At 43.5% G+C, this 15,952-nt stretch overlaps 1 protein-coding gene and 2 non-coding genes across 3 annotated transcripts in view; 1 reads left to right on the top strand and 2 right to left on the bottom strand.

Annotated features, from left to right (window-relative positions):
• Positions 1–15,952, bottom strand: part of LOC126542315 (neuronal acetylcholine receptor subunit alpha-10-like) — a 188,600-nt gene that overhangs the window by 91,459 nt on the left and 81,189 nt on the right. The window lies entirely within an intron of this gene.
• Positions 7,955–8,026, bottom strand: TRNAP-UGG (transfer RNA proline (anticodon UGG)). Its single transcript has one exon. It is a non-coding gene; the product is annotated as a tRNA-Pro (tRNA).
• On the top strand, positions 13,986–14,057 carry TRNAP-CGG (transfer RNA proline (anticodon CGG)). The gene has a single exon. It is a non-coding gene; the product is annotated as a tRNA-Pro (tRNA).

Below are 15,952 nucleotides of genomic sequence, written 5' to 3'. Positions count from 1 at the left end.
TCACCTTATTTACTGGCAAGAACCAGCGTAGCGTCTATTCACATGCATCCTCTCAAAAGCGAATGCATTAAAATGATCATACGAGAGTACAGAAAGCAGAATTTTATGCTTGTATATGACTCTGTTGGTGGCTTTCTCAGCAAGCGGACAAACTTAACTAGCAGTATAAAGTGTGACAGTGCAAATGCCAATATTCAAATTGAAGTGTCACTTAAATGGTGAAAACGATTAGCCGATTCATCTAAGTCGCAGCAAGCTTTAAGAAATGTTTTATTGCGGATTAAAGGAAGTCCGTCTGTTCTGCTGCGTGAGTATGCGTGTCGTTACTTTGTCAAGGCTGCAGGGAGCGAGAACTTGTGCACCAAGCAAGAAATGATAAATTATGCAATTATTTACTTGTTTATTAGTATATGTACTTACTGCCCAAGCAGGCACTTCCACAACTGAAAGCAGTACTGAGTGAAATGTTTATTACATCTAGCACCAAAATATTAGTCTCTTTTCTACATGTATGCTTAGGGCATGTTTATGTTATACGCATTCATAAACACCTTGTATATCTTCAGAGAGTCATGATGTCACGTACCACGCAAGAGTGATAGACTGTCACTGACGATGTGTGTGCTGTGCTGTGCTCTCTCTCTCTCTCTCCTCCCCATCTTTCATCCCCCCATCCGGCTCCCATGTGTAGTGTAGCAAACCGGTTGAGCTAAACTGGTTAACCTCCCTGGCTTTCCTTCTCCGCTTTTTCCTTCCTTCCTTCCTTCCTTCCTTCCTTCCTTCCTTCCTTCCTTCCTTCCTTCCTTCCTTGGGTAAGGTCGGAATACGGTTATGTCAACGTGAAACAAGCATTAATTAACAAAGAAAAAAACGAAAAGAAAAAAGAACATCACGTAACAAAACCATTATTCCCACAGCGCAATAGTATGCAACATCAAAGTAAAAACGGAAAAGAATACGCACGGGAAGTTCCTAGCAAATATTACGCGAACATCACTGCGCTACTGAGTGGGCTTACAAACGTGAAAATTTCCATATCAATTGCTGAATAACCACAATGCAAATTGGAAAAACAGAGATATAGAGAGCATGAGAGAGAGGGAGAGAGAGCGAGAGAGAACGAGCAAAAGAAAAACTAGGCAGTAATCATTTAATGTCTGACATCTCTGATAAGATACCAGTTCACAGACACTGAATGCTGTGTGAACCCACACATGATTTGTTTAGAAAGGTAACTTACTAAACATAATGGTATACGGACTATAGATGCTACAATATCCATGATAAGGATGTAGAACGATACAGGAAAAAATAAGTATACCAAATGACTAAATGGTTGAGACGTAAAAATATTCTAGGCACAGCCCGAGGCAAAGCTGAATAATTGGCTGGGATATATCTTGTGAAAATCTTCGGCAGCATGCGGAAAAGGAGGCAATGCGCACGTTGAGATCTCGCATCGTCTGCCTTCTATGGCAGCCTCGACAGACGTCATATGATGATTATAATTTAATGGCATCCCCTTTGAAACGTGGTGGTGAGAAACAATCACGTAGCCTGCATAAGGTAATCAGACACGCTATACATGCTTTTCAGTCTAGCGTTTTGTATACATATCCTTAACGTTTTCTCTCTAGCTTAACATTTCTATATGTACCTAGCACCGTTACCTATGCCTGTAATGGATCAAGTAGTATCAATCTCTTATCTGCTTTTCAAGCGAAGCTTTGTTGCCGAGATCGAGGCACTTTTTCGTATGTATCGGGCTTCTAACGACGAATGTGTTTAACGGGATGATGGCACCATCTATGAACAGGACAGTGAAGAAGTAGTTTACGAGTCTACTGGTTCAAAAATTGAGCTTCATGCAATAATTAGTAGAGGGAATATCGGCGCTAGTGTCTACGGGAGCTGGTCAGCAGGGATATACAGCCAGCATGACAATGTTCTGAATCGCGTTAAGGCGATGCTAGTACCGTCAGGCGCTAAGACGTTCTTTTTTAAATTGCACTCCGGAACGCTGTCTGTCAAACCGTGGCTGGCTGAAAGAGGTTTCTTTGTTCCTTGGGGCACTCATTGTACAATTTGCAAGCAGGAGGAGACAATTGAACATGTTTTTCTGCATTGTTGGGATGGCGTTTTCCTCTGGGATGTGCTCCAGCGCACAATCAAAAAAGATTTCCCCCTAGATGCGTATGGGATTCGCTACTTGCCAATAGAAAGTGATGATGGAACCCCATTCGATGTGATCATGCTTATTGCCCTGCATAGCATTTGGAAATGTAGAATGGCGGTAAGGCACACCGGTCTCGATGCAAGAGCGGCTCGCCAGTATTTCAAAGAAAGCATACGGGACATTGTAGAGGAACAAAAGTTGCTGGAGTGCATCCCAGAGTGGTTGCCACGTGTGGAATTATTATTGGCGATAAGGGAATTTTAGCACAAGCGCACCCGCACAAGTTCTGCGGTCGTTTTTAACATATTGTGAGTGTGCCTTTTGATTATTTGTGAATGTGTATTTTTTATCCGGGCCCAATGACCGGCAATAAAGAAAAAGAAAAATGATGGTTAGTACAGGAATTTGCCTAAACTTCGTCATTTTGGCTTTCAAACAGGTTTGCGACTTTGCAAGCCGATCACTATGGCATCATAAAAATTTAGAGGACGCTTAAGCTTCCCCTTTAATAGTAGAACGCCATAGCATTCGAAGATTCCTAACTGCTTCTCACACACACACACACACACACACACACACACACACACACACACACACACACACACACACACGCACACGCACGCACACGCACACGCACACGCACACGCACACGCACACACACACACACACACGCACACACGCACGCACGCACGCACGCACATGGTTCACGAACATATTACACCAAAAATGCTTCGCTTTACGTAGATCTGAACAGGCGTTAAGTATGCCTGTTATTTTTTTCTTCCTCCAATACTCTAAACGTCTGTTGGTTATCTCGGTTTCTGACCGGTTCATGCTTCCGTCCACTTTAAAACCAGAACCCTCGGCTCACAACACCGTCACGTGGCAGCCGGTCGCGCGCACAGCATTACACTGTTTCGCTGAGGAGCACGCCGTAAGGGACTGCTGGAGTAAAGCTGCCATCGCGCGCAATCTCGTACGTAGGCCACGAGCGGCAGATCCGACTGTGGGCCTTTTTTTCCCCGGAGAGCCCCATCTGCGCCTTCTCTTGAGATTCCTCACAAAAAGTTGCGCTATTGTGCAACATTCGCACCCGGCTTCCCAGTAGTTACAAAATCACGCCACCTCGTTCGAGTCAGTGCCGTCGAAGCAGGAGCCTAATGCGACCATTGCGTGAGCAGCGTGCGATGCTCCGATTCGGCCAGTTCCGGCTGCCATGCACGTCAGAAGACGTTCCGAAACTTCCTCAACTTCGCCTAGGCGCGCTGGGTCCGGAGGCCTTTCGACAGCCTTTCGCTCAGAAAACTATAGCATTTAAGTAGCTCGATTGCATAAACCTCCCTTCTTCACTTCTCGTCGCCTCATTCCTGAGCATAGCGTCTGTACGGCAACAGACTTGGTCAGCTGCGGTCACGCAACCTAAGTCAGAACGCCAGCTCGAGCTCCTCGTCAGTGCAGACACGTTGATGTCATTGGGCAAGCGCCTTCGAAGCCTCAGACGGTGAAGCAGCGCGAGCCCGAGGAAAGCATTGGGTATGTGCCTTGTCTTTTAAGCGACTGGCTTTCCTCCACTCTTTCGGTGTTCCTGCCCAGTGGTTTATGGTGTTATCGCCTTTGTGGTGAATGGGCTTGCACGCCTGTCGTGCGGCTTGGTTGTGGGGCGTGTTCCAGACGGCGGCAGGCAGCGGCGAACGCGCGACACGTTCAGGGCGTGTTTGTCGACGCCACCAACCTTGAGTTCGTCGCCAATAAGCAAAACGATCTCTTTGAGACGAACGCGTTGAAGCGAAATTAATTAAGTAGTTAAGTACCCAATTAATTAACCCGATGGTTAATCGACTGTTTTTCGATTAATTAATTATTAAATTATTAATTATTTATTAATTAATTGGTTTATTGGTTGACTGATTTATTGACTGATTGATTGATTGATTGATTGAAACATTTATTTGAAAGGGTGGCCTGTGGCCTAAGATGGGGGTAAGCGATCAGGTCGTAGACTAATATTTAGAGCAACCGGGCTGCTGTTCTGGGGGAACGAGGTCCGCGCGATAAGCTTTGTGACGTCTGAAGGTTTGAATGCTCTGGTCAGTGGTGGCGCTAAAGCAAACTCATAATATAACAGTAATAAGAAAACATATCTGCGGCAATCTTCCGAGACATTTGCGCTAAAATTTTCGTACTTGCTCTAAACCTCTCTCTCGCAATCTTCTGAAAAAAAAAATATTATTAGTGGGCAAAACATTGACGTACTTGATGAAAGCATTGTAGCGCAAACGAAAACGAACACAATGAACACAAGACTGTACACAGCCCGATGGTGTATTTACTCATCTCAAAACATTACGCGGAAAACATTCACCTACATCGAAACGCCGTTTATGCTTCAAGTGCGACAATTTAAAATCTTGCTGCTACATTCCATAAATTTCAGTGATTGTCGGACTTTAACAGATAACTCAGCGGAATCAGAAAGTTATTAGCTTACTTTGACAATCAGCTTTGATAGTTTATACGTAACTTTTAATCTGTTGCGAACCTGTTTATCGTCGTTTAAGTACGGTCACAGTGCTCATTCCTTGAGAGCATACGCGTATCACATAAAATTGATGGCCAGCTAGTTTAGGGATTTCAAACAAATGACAAATAGTGGCTAAATTGTGAATTGAATTTTAGTGACATAATAAGTAATGACAAGATCTCTATTTTTGCTACTTCGGGGGTTTTACGGGAGAAGGTACGTCGGCAGCACCATTTCGCTCTTCACCTCGCTGTGGCGACTATGGTACTGGCGTCCCATAAATAAATAAAGAGATAAATAAATAACTAAATAAATAAATAAATAAATAAATAAATAAATAAATAAATCAATAAATAAGTAAGTAAATAAATAAATAAAAAATTGACTTTAATATTTTTTGTTAATCAGCTACTTCCGTTTTAACATGTTGCACTTTGTATCAGTTTCGACTGGTGCCGTTCTGATAGTAAATGTATTCTGTAGTACGGTGGAGTCATCGGACACGATCATTCTTAGTCGTGAGTTTAAAGGCCTCGTAATTGTGTCAAATAACTAAAAATGATTTTTTTTTCAACCTCACGCATATCGCGCTCTTTGCCTTCTTGCAGTGTTGTCCCACTTTAGTCATTGCCGTATGCGCTGTTTTGAAAAACGTATGTATTGCGAGGTTCCCACGCACTCTAGGCTGTCCTTATGCTCGTTGTCTTCTGTGCCACAGCGATGCAATGTTATTATTATTGCGATAGCAACTACATGAACACTCCAAGCAAATTTTCGCCGTCGTCGCCGCCGTCGACGTTGCCTTTAGGCTCTGCATATATTTATGTATAAGTATGCTATATGCCGTGTCATGCTATATGTCGCGCTGTATATGCAGTTTATATTGCCACACTATTCAATCACCAAAGTACGTTGCTCATACTAGGTTTTACGTTTATTCTTCACTAAGTTACTCCTCAGAATTTTGAGAATGGCAGCCCACAAACAAATGCCACGAAATATAACACTCACAGCGCATGCCTTTTATCCTAAATCTTCTCGGGCTAACTATTCAATCTTAAAACTGCAGAACGATATCAGTGCTCAAACCTGAAAGTAATGTAATTTTACTGGTGGGACTTCTTACGTGCGGCGTAGTGGCACCTGTGCGTTGTCACTACAAGCCCTTTACATTGTAAGGCTGTTAAGTCTGCCAGAAATTTTGGCGCACCTGCGTATGTCACGTCCGCATTAGTCGGACCTGTGTATAGTCAGGACACCACTCGATAAGCTAAAACGCATTGCTAAACCTCGCTATCGCAATCAATTCTTTTATGTGCCTAAAGTGCTCCCAAATAAATCGCTTGTGATCGTCTGTCTTAGGTTCTTTTAAAACCTAACTTTAAAGACGCGACGACAGGTTCAATTTTTAGGGCTTAGCGATTTGGTTCCTTAACAATCTATTACTTTATTAATGGCTCAGTAGCTATTAAACTTTCAAACAGCTTATTTCATTCATCGGCGCAGAAATATTAGCTTAGCATGCCTCCCGAAATTTTTTGTAGGCACATGATGCTGTCGCTTGATGTCGCTCATCCTAAGAGCTGAGATATCCTGTACAGTCATGACTATTGTTGACAAATAGCATATCCGCAAAATATAGCAAATCATGGCGCACGGCTGCTCTCACAAAGAGCAGAAAAAAATGGGGCTGCTTTTCAGAGATGAAGTCGCGCAATATTCTAAAGTGCATATTTATTTAAACAAGCCTATATTCGTCTTTTCCTAGTCGTCTTTCCTGGCAACATTTAAAACGCAAGCATTGTGAAGGATGAAATAGCGCAACTCACAGGAGAGAGATCAAGACGAAACAACACGAGCGCTTGATGTCCTGTGCATTGCGCCATGCTATACTAACTGGGCATGTACTTGTACCCTACTGACGTGCAAACACTATGCGCAAAAGTCAACACACACTCTTAGAAATGACAGAGTCGTGGTAACGACACACCAGCAAAACAATCAACCTTTTGTAAAGAAATGGCGATGATTCCCAGATCATCTCAATTACTGTAAATATCGGCCTGGTTCAGATAGAATGGCTGCGAAAAAGCAATAGAACTGTGTGCTACAGGGAAATGTGAACGAGCTTGTTTGCCACGGGCCAATGTGTAATATTATTTAAAGTTAATAGACCCACAGTAACTTGGCAGTGCAAGCAAAATTCTAATCCAAGATAGTTATTTCACTGCCTTTCTGGACATAATGCGAGACGGTCGAGCGTCAAGCAGGCAACATAAGAAATTTTTTGAATCAAGCACGTATATCAGTTGCAACAAAATTAACATTCTACACCCAGTATAGCTGCTTTCGTTCACTAATTTATTTTCGCAAATTTTTATTTAATTCTTCATTGTTCGGCCCTGACAACGCCACTGGTTGCCAATCTGGCCCTCTGGTCATAACGTTTGAAGGCCTCTGTCTTTAAAGGAACACATATGCAAATGAAGCAGAAATGTCCCAAGGAGTTAGCTACCAAACACCCTGCCGCGTGTTACTGTCTCGCGTCATTTGTGCTCAGAAAATACGACAAAACGTAGAAAGTTAGTCTGTACATTTTTTCTGGTCGGGCTTACTTGCACTTCGCACATAATCGTCACAAGACGGTTCAAGACGCTTACTGACAATAACTGTCAAAGATCGAGAGTTCCTCTCAGAACGTTTTCTTGAAACATGTTCGGTGTTTGATCTGGTGATGCAGTTCTCGTGGCATGAACTTTCTGTGAAGTTCATGGTGAGATATTCTTAGATATTACGCATATTGGGCGCAGTTATTGCGGTAACGCGTAAGCACGATGACATGCCGTTTGCACTGAAACTGGCTACATTGCTACCATTACAACCAAAGAATGATTTAGAGTAACTAGCAAAGCCCTCTGCGATGGGTCAATTGTCTTATAATACTTCTTCATTTACAATAAAGGAAAAAAAATGACTTGGGTATGGGAGTTGCAGTCAAAACAGAAGCATGGGCACGAACAATTGATGGGGCATCTTACCCGTTGTATACCTTCTGCTTACGTTTCTTAAAATACACCAAGTAATATTTGAGCGTACGCGTTGTTTAATACATCTAACATAACCAGATCACAAGCTGTCAAATTATTCCTGTTTTGGTATAGCCGAATACGGAACAGCTGTTGGGACAACTCTTTTAATAATGACCCTGCAGTAACATAACACTCGATAAGCAAAAAAAAAAAAAATATTGCGCCGTTGGGCCCGTCCGGGATTTGAACCCGGGACCTCTCGCACCCAAAGCGAGAATCATACCCCTAGACCAACGGGCCACCTGTTGCATGCGCCTAGATTATACCTACACATGCCTTCTTCCAAAGCGCGCATAGAAAAAGGCGAGAACGAACCGGAGAAGATGGCAGGCCAGAAGAGAAACTAGTTTCGCTGTGCTTGCGAAATGCTTGTTTTCACAATCAGCTTGGGAGCCAGCACAAGAGGAGCCTATAACTAGAGCAACGATTGTGCAAGACGCCACTGGGAGGCGACTTGAACGAAAGATAGATGTCGCGTCTCGGTTTCATAACTCTGAGCGCTGCTGGGAGCTTCTGCCCGTATCCGGCTTCAGTGAAAGAGGATACAATCTCCTATATTCGCTCCAGAAACCACAGAGATCTCACGAGAAATGCGAGCTCATAAATTACAAGGTACACTTAATATATTATCATAGATCAGGGACTCACAAATACAAGATATTTAACTTATATAATATATTTATGAATCATGCTTAATTAATACCCACTGGAATGTGTGACACGACAACGAAGGCTATGCAAAAGTGCCGTCTAACGGGTTAAAAAAATTCGAGGGCCGTGATAAGCAATGAGGACTTTTTAGCACTATACTAGCGTTATGTACAGTCGAGCGATTATTTAACAGTATACCACGCGAGCGGTGACTGGCTGGCCGGTCAGCGCCTTTTAATAGCGCGAAGCGACGAGATTAGCAAGAGTAGCGCATGCGCACCAAGTTCACTGGAAACACAAGTTTCGTCGGCCAGGCTCTTTCCACCAGCACGACGCAGCCCCTGGCCCGATTGACTCAGTGCAAGCTTTCCGGCTTATCGGAGATAACGACTTCCAGTGAACTTGGTGCGCATGCGCTACTCTTGCTAATCTTGCCGCTCACGCGGTACTCTAGAAGAATCGATCGACTGTACATACACCATGCGGCTCTTTTATGAAAAAGTCGTCTTCATGTGCATTTTTTTTACTTTCATCCTTCGCTTTAATTGAGGGGTTTTACGTGCCAAAACCACTTTCTGATTATGAGGCACGCCGTAGTGGAGGACTCCGGAAACTTAGACCACCTGGGGTTCTTTAACGTGCACCTAAATCTAAGTACATGGGTGTTTTCGCCCCCATCGAAATGCGGCCGCCGTGGCCGGGATTCGATCCCGCGACCTCGTGCTCAGCAGCCCAACACCATAGCCACTGAGCAACCGCGGCGGGTTCACCCTCCGCTTTGTATGTTATGGTGGTACCACTCTTTGATTTACGCTGTTTTATTGAGGATTTCTTCGTAATGTTGTGCTGCTTAAATGGTTATGTAGAGCGATTATGTGTTCGTTATATACAGGGTGTCCCAGCTAACTTTAGCCAGTTTAAAAATATGCAAGTGCCACGTAGCTGGACCGAACGCGGGCTTCTTCCACGCTCGGAAAAAACACTTTTTATGTAGCACGTATTGAAGAACAGAAAGCTGTATCGGGAATTTTTCATGTCGTTCTACAATTTTCTCATTGACATTTCTCATGTAATCACTATGTTTGAGAAGTTGATCAATTAATTAACACTAATTGTATAATTAGACGGAATGCAAAAAAAAAATATCAGAGTACCTCCAAGCGACGGCAAACAACATTACCTTTGTTCTGTGCAGCTACGTGGCATTTGCGTATTTTTAAACTCTGGCTAAAATTAGCTGGGACACTTTGTATATGTATACAGTATATTATTAGTGTATGTTATAGATACAGTAAGTTATAAGGGGGTACATTACGTTTTTTTAATATGTTACATTTACAACAACGATATGAAAAAAAGAATAAATCCTCATGAGGCAAGAAGTAGCCGGCAGCGCATTCCAGTGCCAACGTCTCCTTCTAGTCGAAAAAGAAAGAAAGAAAGAAAGAAAGAAAGAAAGAAAGAAAGAAAGAAAGAAAGAAAGCGACAAGGTGCGATTCTTGTAGATGTGAAAAACACTATCGAAAATCTCCTGCGCTCTTGTTCACAATAACCGTCACTGCAGCACCTCTGTACAGCGTTAAAACGACTTGATTTGAGACCACTTTCATAGGCGAAGCCTCTTTGGCCATATCCGTCGCTGTAGCAGAAAGCAGCAAAGTGGTTGGTGAAATGTATGAAGTCAGCAGGTCTCTACGAAAGTTTGTAGGCCTTGTGTACCTCAACGAGTGCATGCAGCTATAGACCATTGTCAGGGCAAGCTATTTCAGAATGCCAACTTCATTAGCCATCGCTTATAAGGGTAAGGTAGGCTCTGCTACAGTTTCCAATGAGAACAGACCTGCACAAGGGACTGTAAATCGTAATTAATATGCGCTATGCGGCAAGTGACCCTCTGCTTTGGTAGCGTGCTGTGATAGTGACCGTCTGTGATCGCCCGTCAGTGTTCCCTGTTTCTCTCTATTCCTCTCAACTTTATTGTCCTTCTTCCTCTCGCTTTCACAAATGCGGGATAGGAAACCGAATTTGTGACTGGTTAACCTGCCCACATTTTCCTTTTCTTCTGCCTCTCTTCCTTGGTTCTCTTCTCACCCCTTTATTTCCTTCTTACATCGCAAAGTAACTTCTACTGGACATGCGTTTTGCTAACGTTCCACATTTTCCCTTTCTTCGCGCACTCCTTGCCCAGGCGTGAAATTAGTATACGTGCATATGTCGGGACTTTGTATAGTGCGTGCTGCGACCCGCCGTCACCTTTTGTCCCTCTATCGAGTATGCCGATGACTGTATGCGGATTTAGTTTAGACTCTTTAGCTGATGGCGCTCTAGATCTTCCAAAACTGTGACATTTATCTCAACTTACAATATTTTCCCTATTAATGATACTATGATGCGAAAATGGGTTACCATCACTATTACAAGGAGATGAAAGGGGGTTAACCGAGGGGCTCGATTTTTTATAATCGTAAGAAGCCAACAAAGACATGGAAGCACAACACAGGGGAAATTACTTATACTTAATAATTGAATTAAAGGAATGATAAATTAATGGAAATGAAGGTGGAGGAAGAAACAACTTGCCGCAGGTAGAGAACGATCCCACATCTTCGCATCACGCGTGCGAGGCGCTACAAATTGATCAGTTGCTTCACCCAAAAAGATCACGTACTCGTGACGCCTGCGGCAGAAGGGATGTTCCACATCCGCCGCCAATGTTTGTGAGTGGTGGCGCTGGCTAACACTCCCAGGGTTAGTACTCGTAGTAACGCAGAAATACCCCACAAAGTGGATGTGGAAACGGCGCCGGGGTAGCTCAATTGGTAGAGCAACGCACGCGTAATGCGAAGACGTGGGATCGTTCCCCACCTGTGGCTGGTTGTTTTTTCATACACCTTCATTTCCACTAATTTATCATTTTTCCGAATTCAATTATTAAATCCAAGTAATTTCCCCTGTGTTGTCCTTGGTGTCTTTGTTTGTTGACTGCTTATGGCATCACTGCTGCAGGGTGACGAAGCCTGTTATATTTTCATTTCGATAAAATGAAATTCCATCAAGTCCCACTGACTACATAGTGTAAAAATGTTCAGACCCTCAAGGGTGCTTTCTCGTCGCAGGGGTAACACCCCTACCATTAGGGCCCAACAAAAATTTTTAGAGGACGACAACGGAGCTTTGACTAAACTTGCGATGACAAAAGACTTAGTTGAAAACTATGTAATCATTCTGACAGCCTTGGGCGCATAGATGAAATATCCGACAGGAGAGTTGCATATCTTTCCCTGTGAAATTCTCCTGTCGGATCTTTCTGTGTGCCCAAGGATGTCAGTATGATTACATAGTTGTTAACTACCTCTTTTGTCAGCGCACGTCTAGTTAGAGGTATGTTGTAGTCCTCTATAAACTTGTGTTAGGCCCTAACGGTAGGGGTGTTAACCGTGCGACGAGAAAATAGCTTTAAGAGTGTAAACATTTTACAGTGAAGCATTATTACCCTGTCGTTTCATGCTTGCATATCTTTATCCTTTATAAGAAACCTTAAGAATACCCTGAGGCTATTGACTTCGAAATTCAGTTGCTGCTTCCTCAAGAAAAATAAAAAGCCAATAAAGGATGGCCAATGAAGGAGCTTCTACTTTAAAGAAGGACGCGCAATAACTTTCACAAAGAAAAACGAAGAAAATAAAGAAACAAGAAAGAGAGGAAGACCTCGCGAACATGCCTCAAGGGAATCAGTGAACCGAAGACCATGGAGATTACAACTTGAAGTGGGACGTGTCTGCGTACGCAAGTAACTGGAGCGGAAGTCGAAAGAGAGAGCGTCTTTCCTACCACAATGAGAGACGGGATGTACCGACATCGCTTTGTTCTCATTCTCCGATACCTGAAGTGACGAAGGGATTAAAAAAAGACAAAATCACAACTTCTAGGAGTTTTTCTAATACCCCCCCGGGCCGCCCCCGCCCCCTTGTCTACGCTGGCTTTCTACATTTAAGCTACACATTTACGGCGAAGTTACTGATTTAAAGGATGGTTCTTTTTCGTAGCGCCTTGCAGCTTCAGTTCTCCTTTTGTCCCGTATTTATCAATAGGCTACATTAAGGAATGTACGACCTTTCTGTTCTTTTTTTTCTGCCTTTCGCACTTTTCTGTGATTCTTTTTTTCCGCTAACTTTTTTTCATCTGGTGTAGCCAATAAGACGAACTCAGTGGGTACGCAGAATACTTATGCTGTAAGGTGTAGTCATCGGTCAGCATCATTCTTAGTCGTAAAATTAAAGCGTTCGTCAATATTTTAAATAACTAGAAAAGAAATTTTAACCTCATGCATATCGCTATGTTTTAAATATTCCAACGTTTCTGTTTTACATACTTATCTGCGTAAGTGTCATATTGGCTGCTTTTTTACGGCCGATGAAATGTTGCAGTTATAACTCATTTATTATTCGTTATCGCTTGTTAACTGCAGCATTATCGGAAGTTAGGCTACTGAAGAGCCCGTTATCCCGAACTCGTACACTCCTAAACAAATCTACAGCCTTTGGGGTGCATATTTGCCACACAAACAACAACCGTCATCTGTCTTGCTTGCGTTGCCTTTCTTAAAAGCGCTGCACTCGCTACTTTCCTGTCGAGAATGCTCTGTCATGCTGATAACGCGCATGCCGTTCGTGACTTGACAGTACCGGCATGTACTGAGTTCGCAGCGTTAAAGAAAGAAAATGCGGACAAGACAGACGACGATTATTGTTGTGTGGCAAGATACGACGGAAGGATGTAATTTTGCTTAAGAGTGTAGGCGTTTCCTTAAGAAGTGGACCAGACTGTACAATCTCGAATCGACGCACCTTCGACCACATTTAATTTACGATGAAGCGTGTATAGACGAGGATTTTCAACGGTTCTCGGTGGCAGTCATCTTTTGCCGGGGGCTGCGGGAAATGGCGGAGAGAGCGACCGCGATAACGCTCTGCCTTCACTTATCGCTTGTTTGCCGTGAGTGTTGCACTCGTCGTGGCTTTGTCGTCAGCTGTACCGCCATCAAATCCCCCCGCACAGGTTACGTCGATACATAGGCGGCGATAAAGAACGTTATATTTTGTTTTAGTTAAAAACGAACGTGCTCTATAGAAATTGGTCATGTCATTTCTCAGCACTTTGACGAGCAAACATATGCGCTAACGAAAAACAAAACTGCTACTACTACGATTACTACTACACTAATGCTGCTCCTACAACAACAAAAACGAGACGACGATGATGATTACGACAACAACAACAAAGACAACAACAGCAACAAATACAACAATTTCAACAGCAAAAAGAAAGAAAGCGCGTCTTTCGGCAACAGCTATGTCTATGTCCACGGTTAATCGTCAGTTTTCACACTGCAAGGCAGCGCCATTCTGTGACCAGAATGTCAGAGTGTCGCGGAAAACAAGGCGGCCGCGATGAGGAAAACTGGTACAGCACGCCCGGCTCGTGTGACCCCTTTCAGGTGCATGCGATTTCGTGTTTGCTTTGAGAACTAGGGGGACGGACGCATGGTGGCTCGTTGGTCTAGGGGTATGATTCTCGCTTCGGGTGCGAGAGGTCCCGGGTTCAAATCCCGGACGAGCCCAATTTTTGATAATTTTTTTTTTCTAGACCTGTGGCTGACTCGCGCCTGTATTGCCCTACGGGAATGTCAAGGAGTCTCGGAGCTTGTTTTTAGATTGCATGTGACCGCTGTCTTGTTTCGACATTAATAATAATTAAATTCATCTGTTAGCCACTCCTGTTCAAATATGAGTTTACTGAGCGGATTTGAAGAGATAAAACGTACGCGCAAGAAAAAAACCTAAGAAAGAAACATTATAAACATACATAGCTTTACGTTCAATGCAAGAATCAGGAAGTGACTGACCACGCAGCTTCTGTTCATTTGTATTCGAAACTTTTGTTTTCCGTTCCCAAGAGAAAGCAGCCGGCTATGTTGAATCGTACCGTCAACCTCACGATCAGCAGCAGAACACCATAAACAATACGCGGCGTGTAACTGTAGGAGGTAAAAAAAAAACAAAAAAACAAAACGATTGAAGCGATTTGATGCAAACACGCAGGATCATTAGCCATTCTTGACGACAATTTCGCTCTCGTTGAAATGCTTCAGTAAGCATAAAAATGCAGACAAACAGCTCACGTTTCGTTGCACAGTGTGTACAACGTCTTGTTTATTCAGGCGAAGCTTTCGCTGCGTGCCCTTCACCACATGTCAATGGACAGAGTCTGACTGGATAGCTTAGCGAGAAGAGAACAAATAACCAAAGTGTGAATGATAACCTGGGAAGTAAGTGAATAATGTTCAAAATGCTATAGACAAAATGCAAAACAGAAGTGTGCAAAGGAGGGCAAATTTTCGCAAACAGCATTGGCTACGCGCGTGCGCGCGCGAGATGAGGTAAAGCCAAACAACAACGCATGTTTCGTTTTTATTCGCCCCTTGGGCTGAACTTAGGGGTGCTTACACGCTTTTTATTCCAAACCGCCGATCTGGAGGACAAACAAGCGACCACCATGGTTGATTGTGTTTGACCGGGAGCTATAATTTTTATGGCATTATTGTCTCTGTGGACGGAACCACCGGGCGGCTCGACTCCGTGCTCACCGGAGCGTGTGTGCGAGGGGTACACAACGGGTTATATCCGGCCGTATCGCTCGCCCTTGAAGATGAACTCCCCGAGCAGACGCGCCGACGCAAGAAAGGTAAACACGGGAGTTCGTTTCCCAAGCGTAAAAATAAAGAAATATAAAAGGAAAAGAAGAGACGAGGCTGCATTATTAAGCACTTGTCGGTGATGCTAATATGGATCATTGCTCCGGAAAAGTAATTGGACAGTTCCAGGCTACGCATCGGTGGCATGGTCGTAAATAAGCTTGTTCTGGAGGAAGCGCAGAGAATACAAATAAGTACATATACGTTGTAAATGAATAGCGTTCCTTCCACATGCCGCGAACTTCCTGCACTCTCATGGTCTCCGTCAACATGCCCCGGATATAAGAAACGAAGGAACACAATAAAAGTCTTCAGTGCTGTTCGCGCGTGACATGAGGAAAACGTGGACGCCTACCGCGCACCTAGTCGAGAATAGCAGGCTCTGAAGGATTTTGTTGCATGAGCAGCCACGCTGTGTCGTCTAATGGAAGACCTCAGTGAAGAGTCTGTGCGTTTGAAGAGGCGAGACATAATTGAACAAGAAATGTGGTCTTGTTCAGGTCAGGAAAAGGGTAAATCTTAGTAGCCTTGCAATTTTTTTCGGGGCCTCGCACCCTATACTTAAAAAGAAGCTTTAGCTCGGAGGCTCCTATCTAAATATATGGGAAAGGAGAAATCGTTTTTCTCCGTAACCACTGCACCAAATTTGATGGGGTATGTTGCATTTAAAACATAAAGTTAAAATCTAGTGACTGTTGGCAGGGAATTTTCGATTTGCGTCGTCAATGACCTAATAAATAATAATGAAAATCGCAAAAGAG

Source organism: Dermacentor andersoni, chromosome 2 (assembly GCF_023375885.2).
Source record: "Dermacentor andersoni chromosome 2, qqDerAnde1_hic_scaffold, whole genome shotgun sequence".
Taxonomy (NCBI): domain Eukaryota; kingdom Metazoa; phylum Arthropoda; class Arachnida; order Ixodida; family Ixodidae; genus Dermacentor; species Dermacentor andersoni.
The sequence above is the reverse complement of the archived record's forward strand: the minus strand, read 5'-3'. Positions and strand labels throughout refer to the sequence as shown.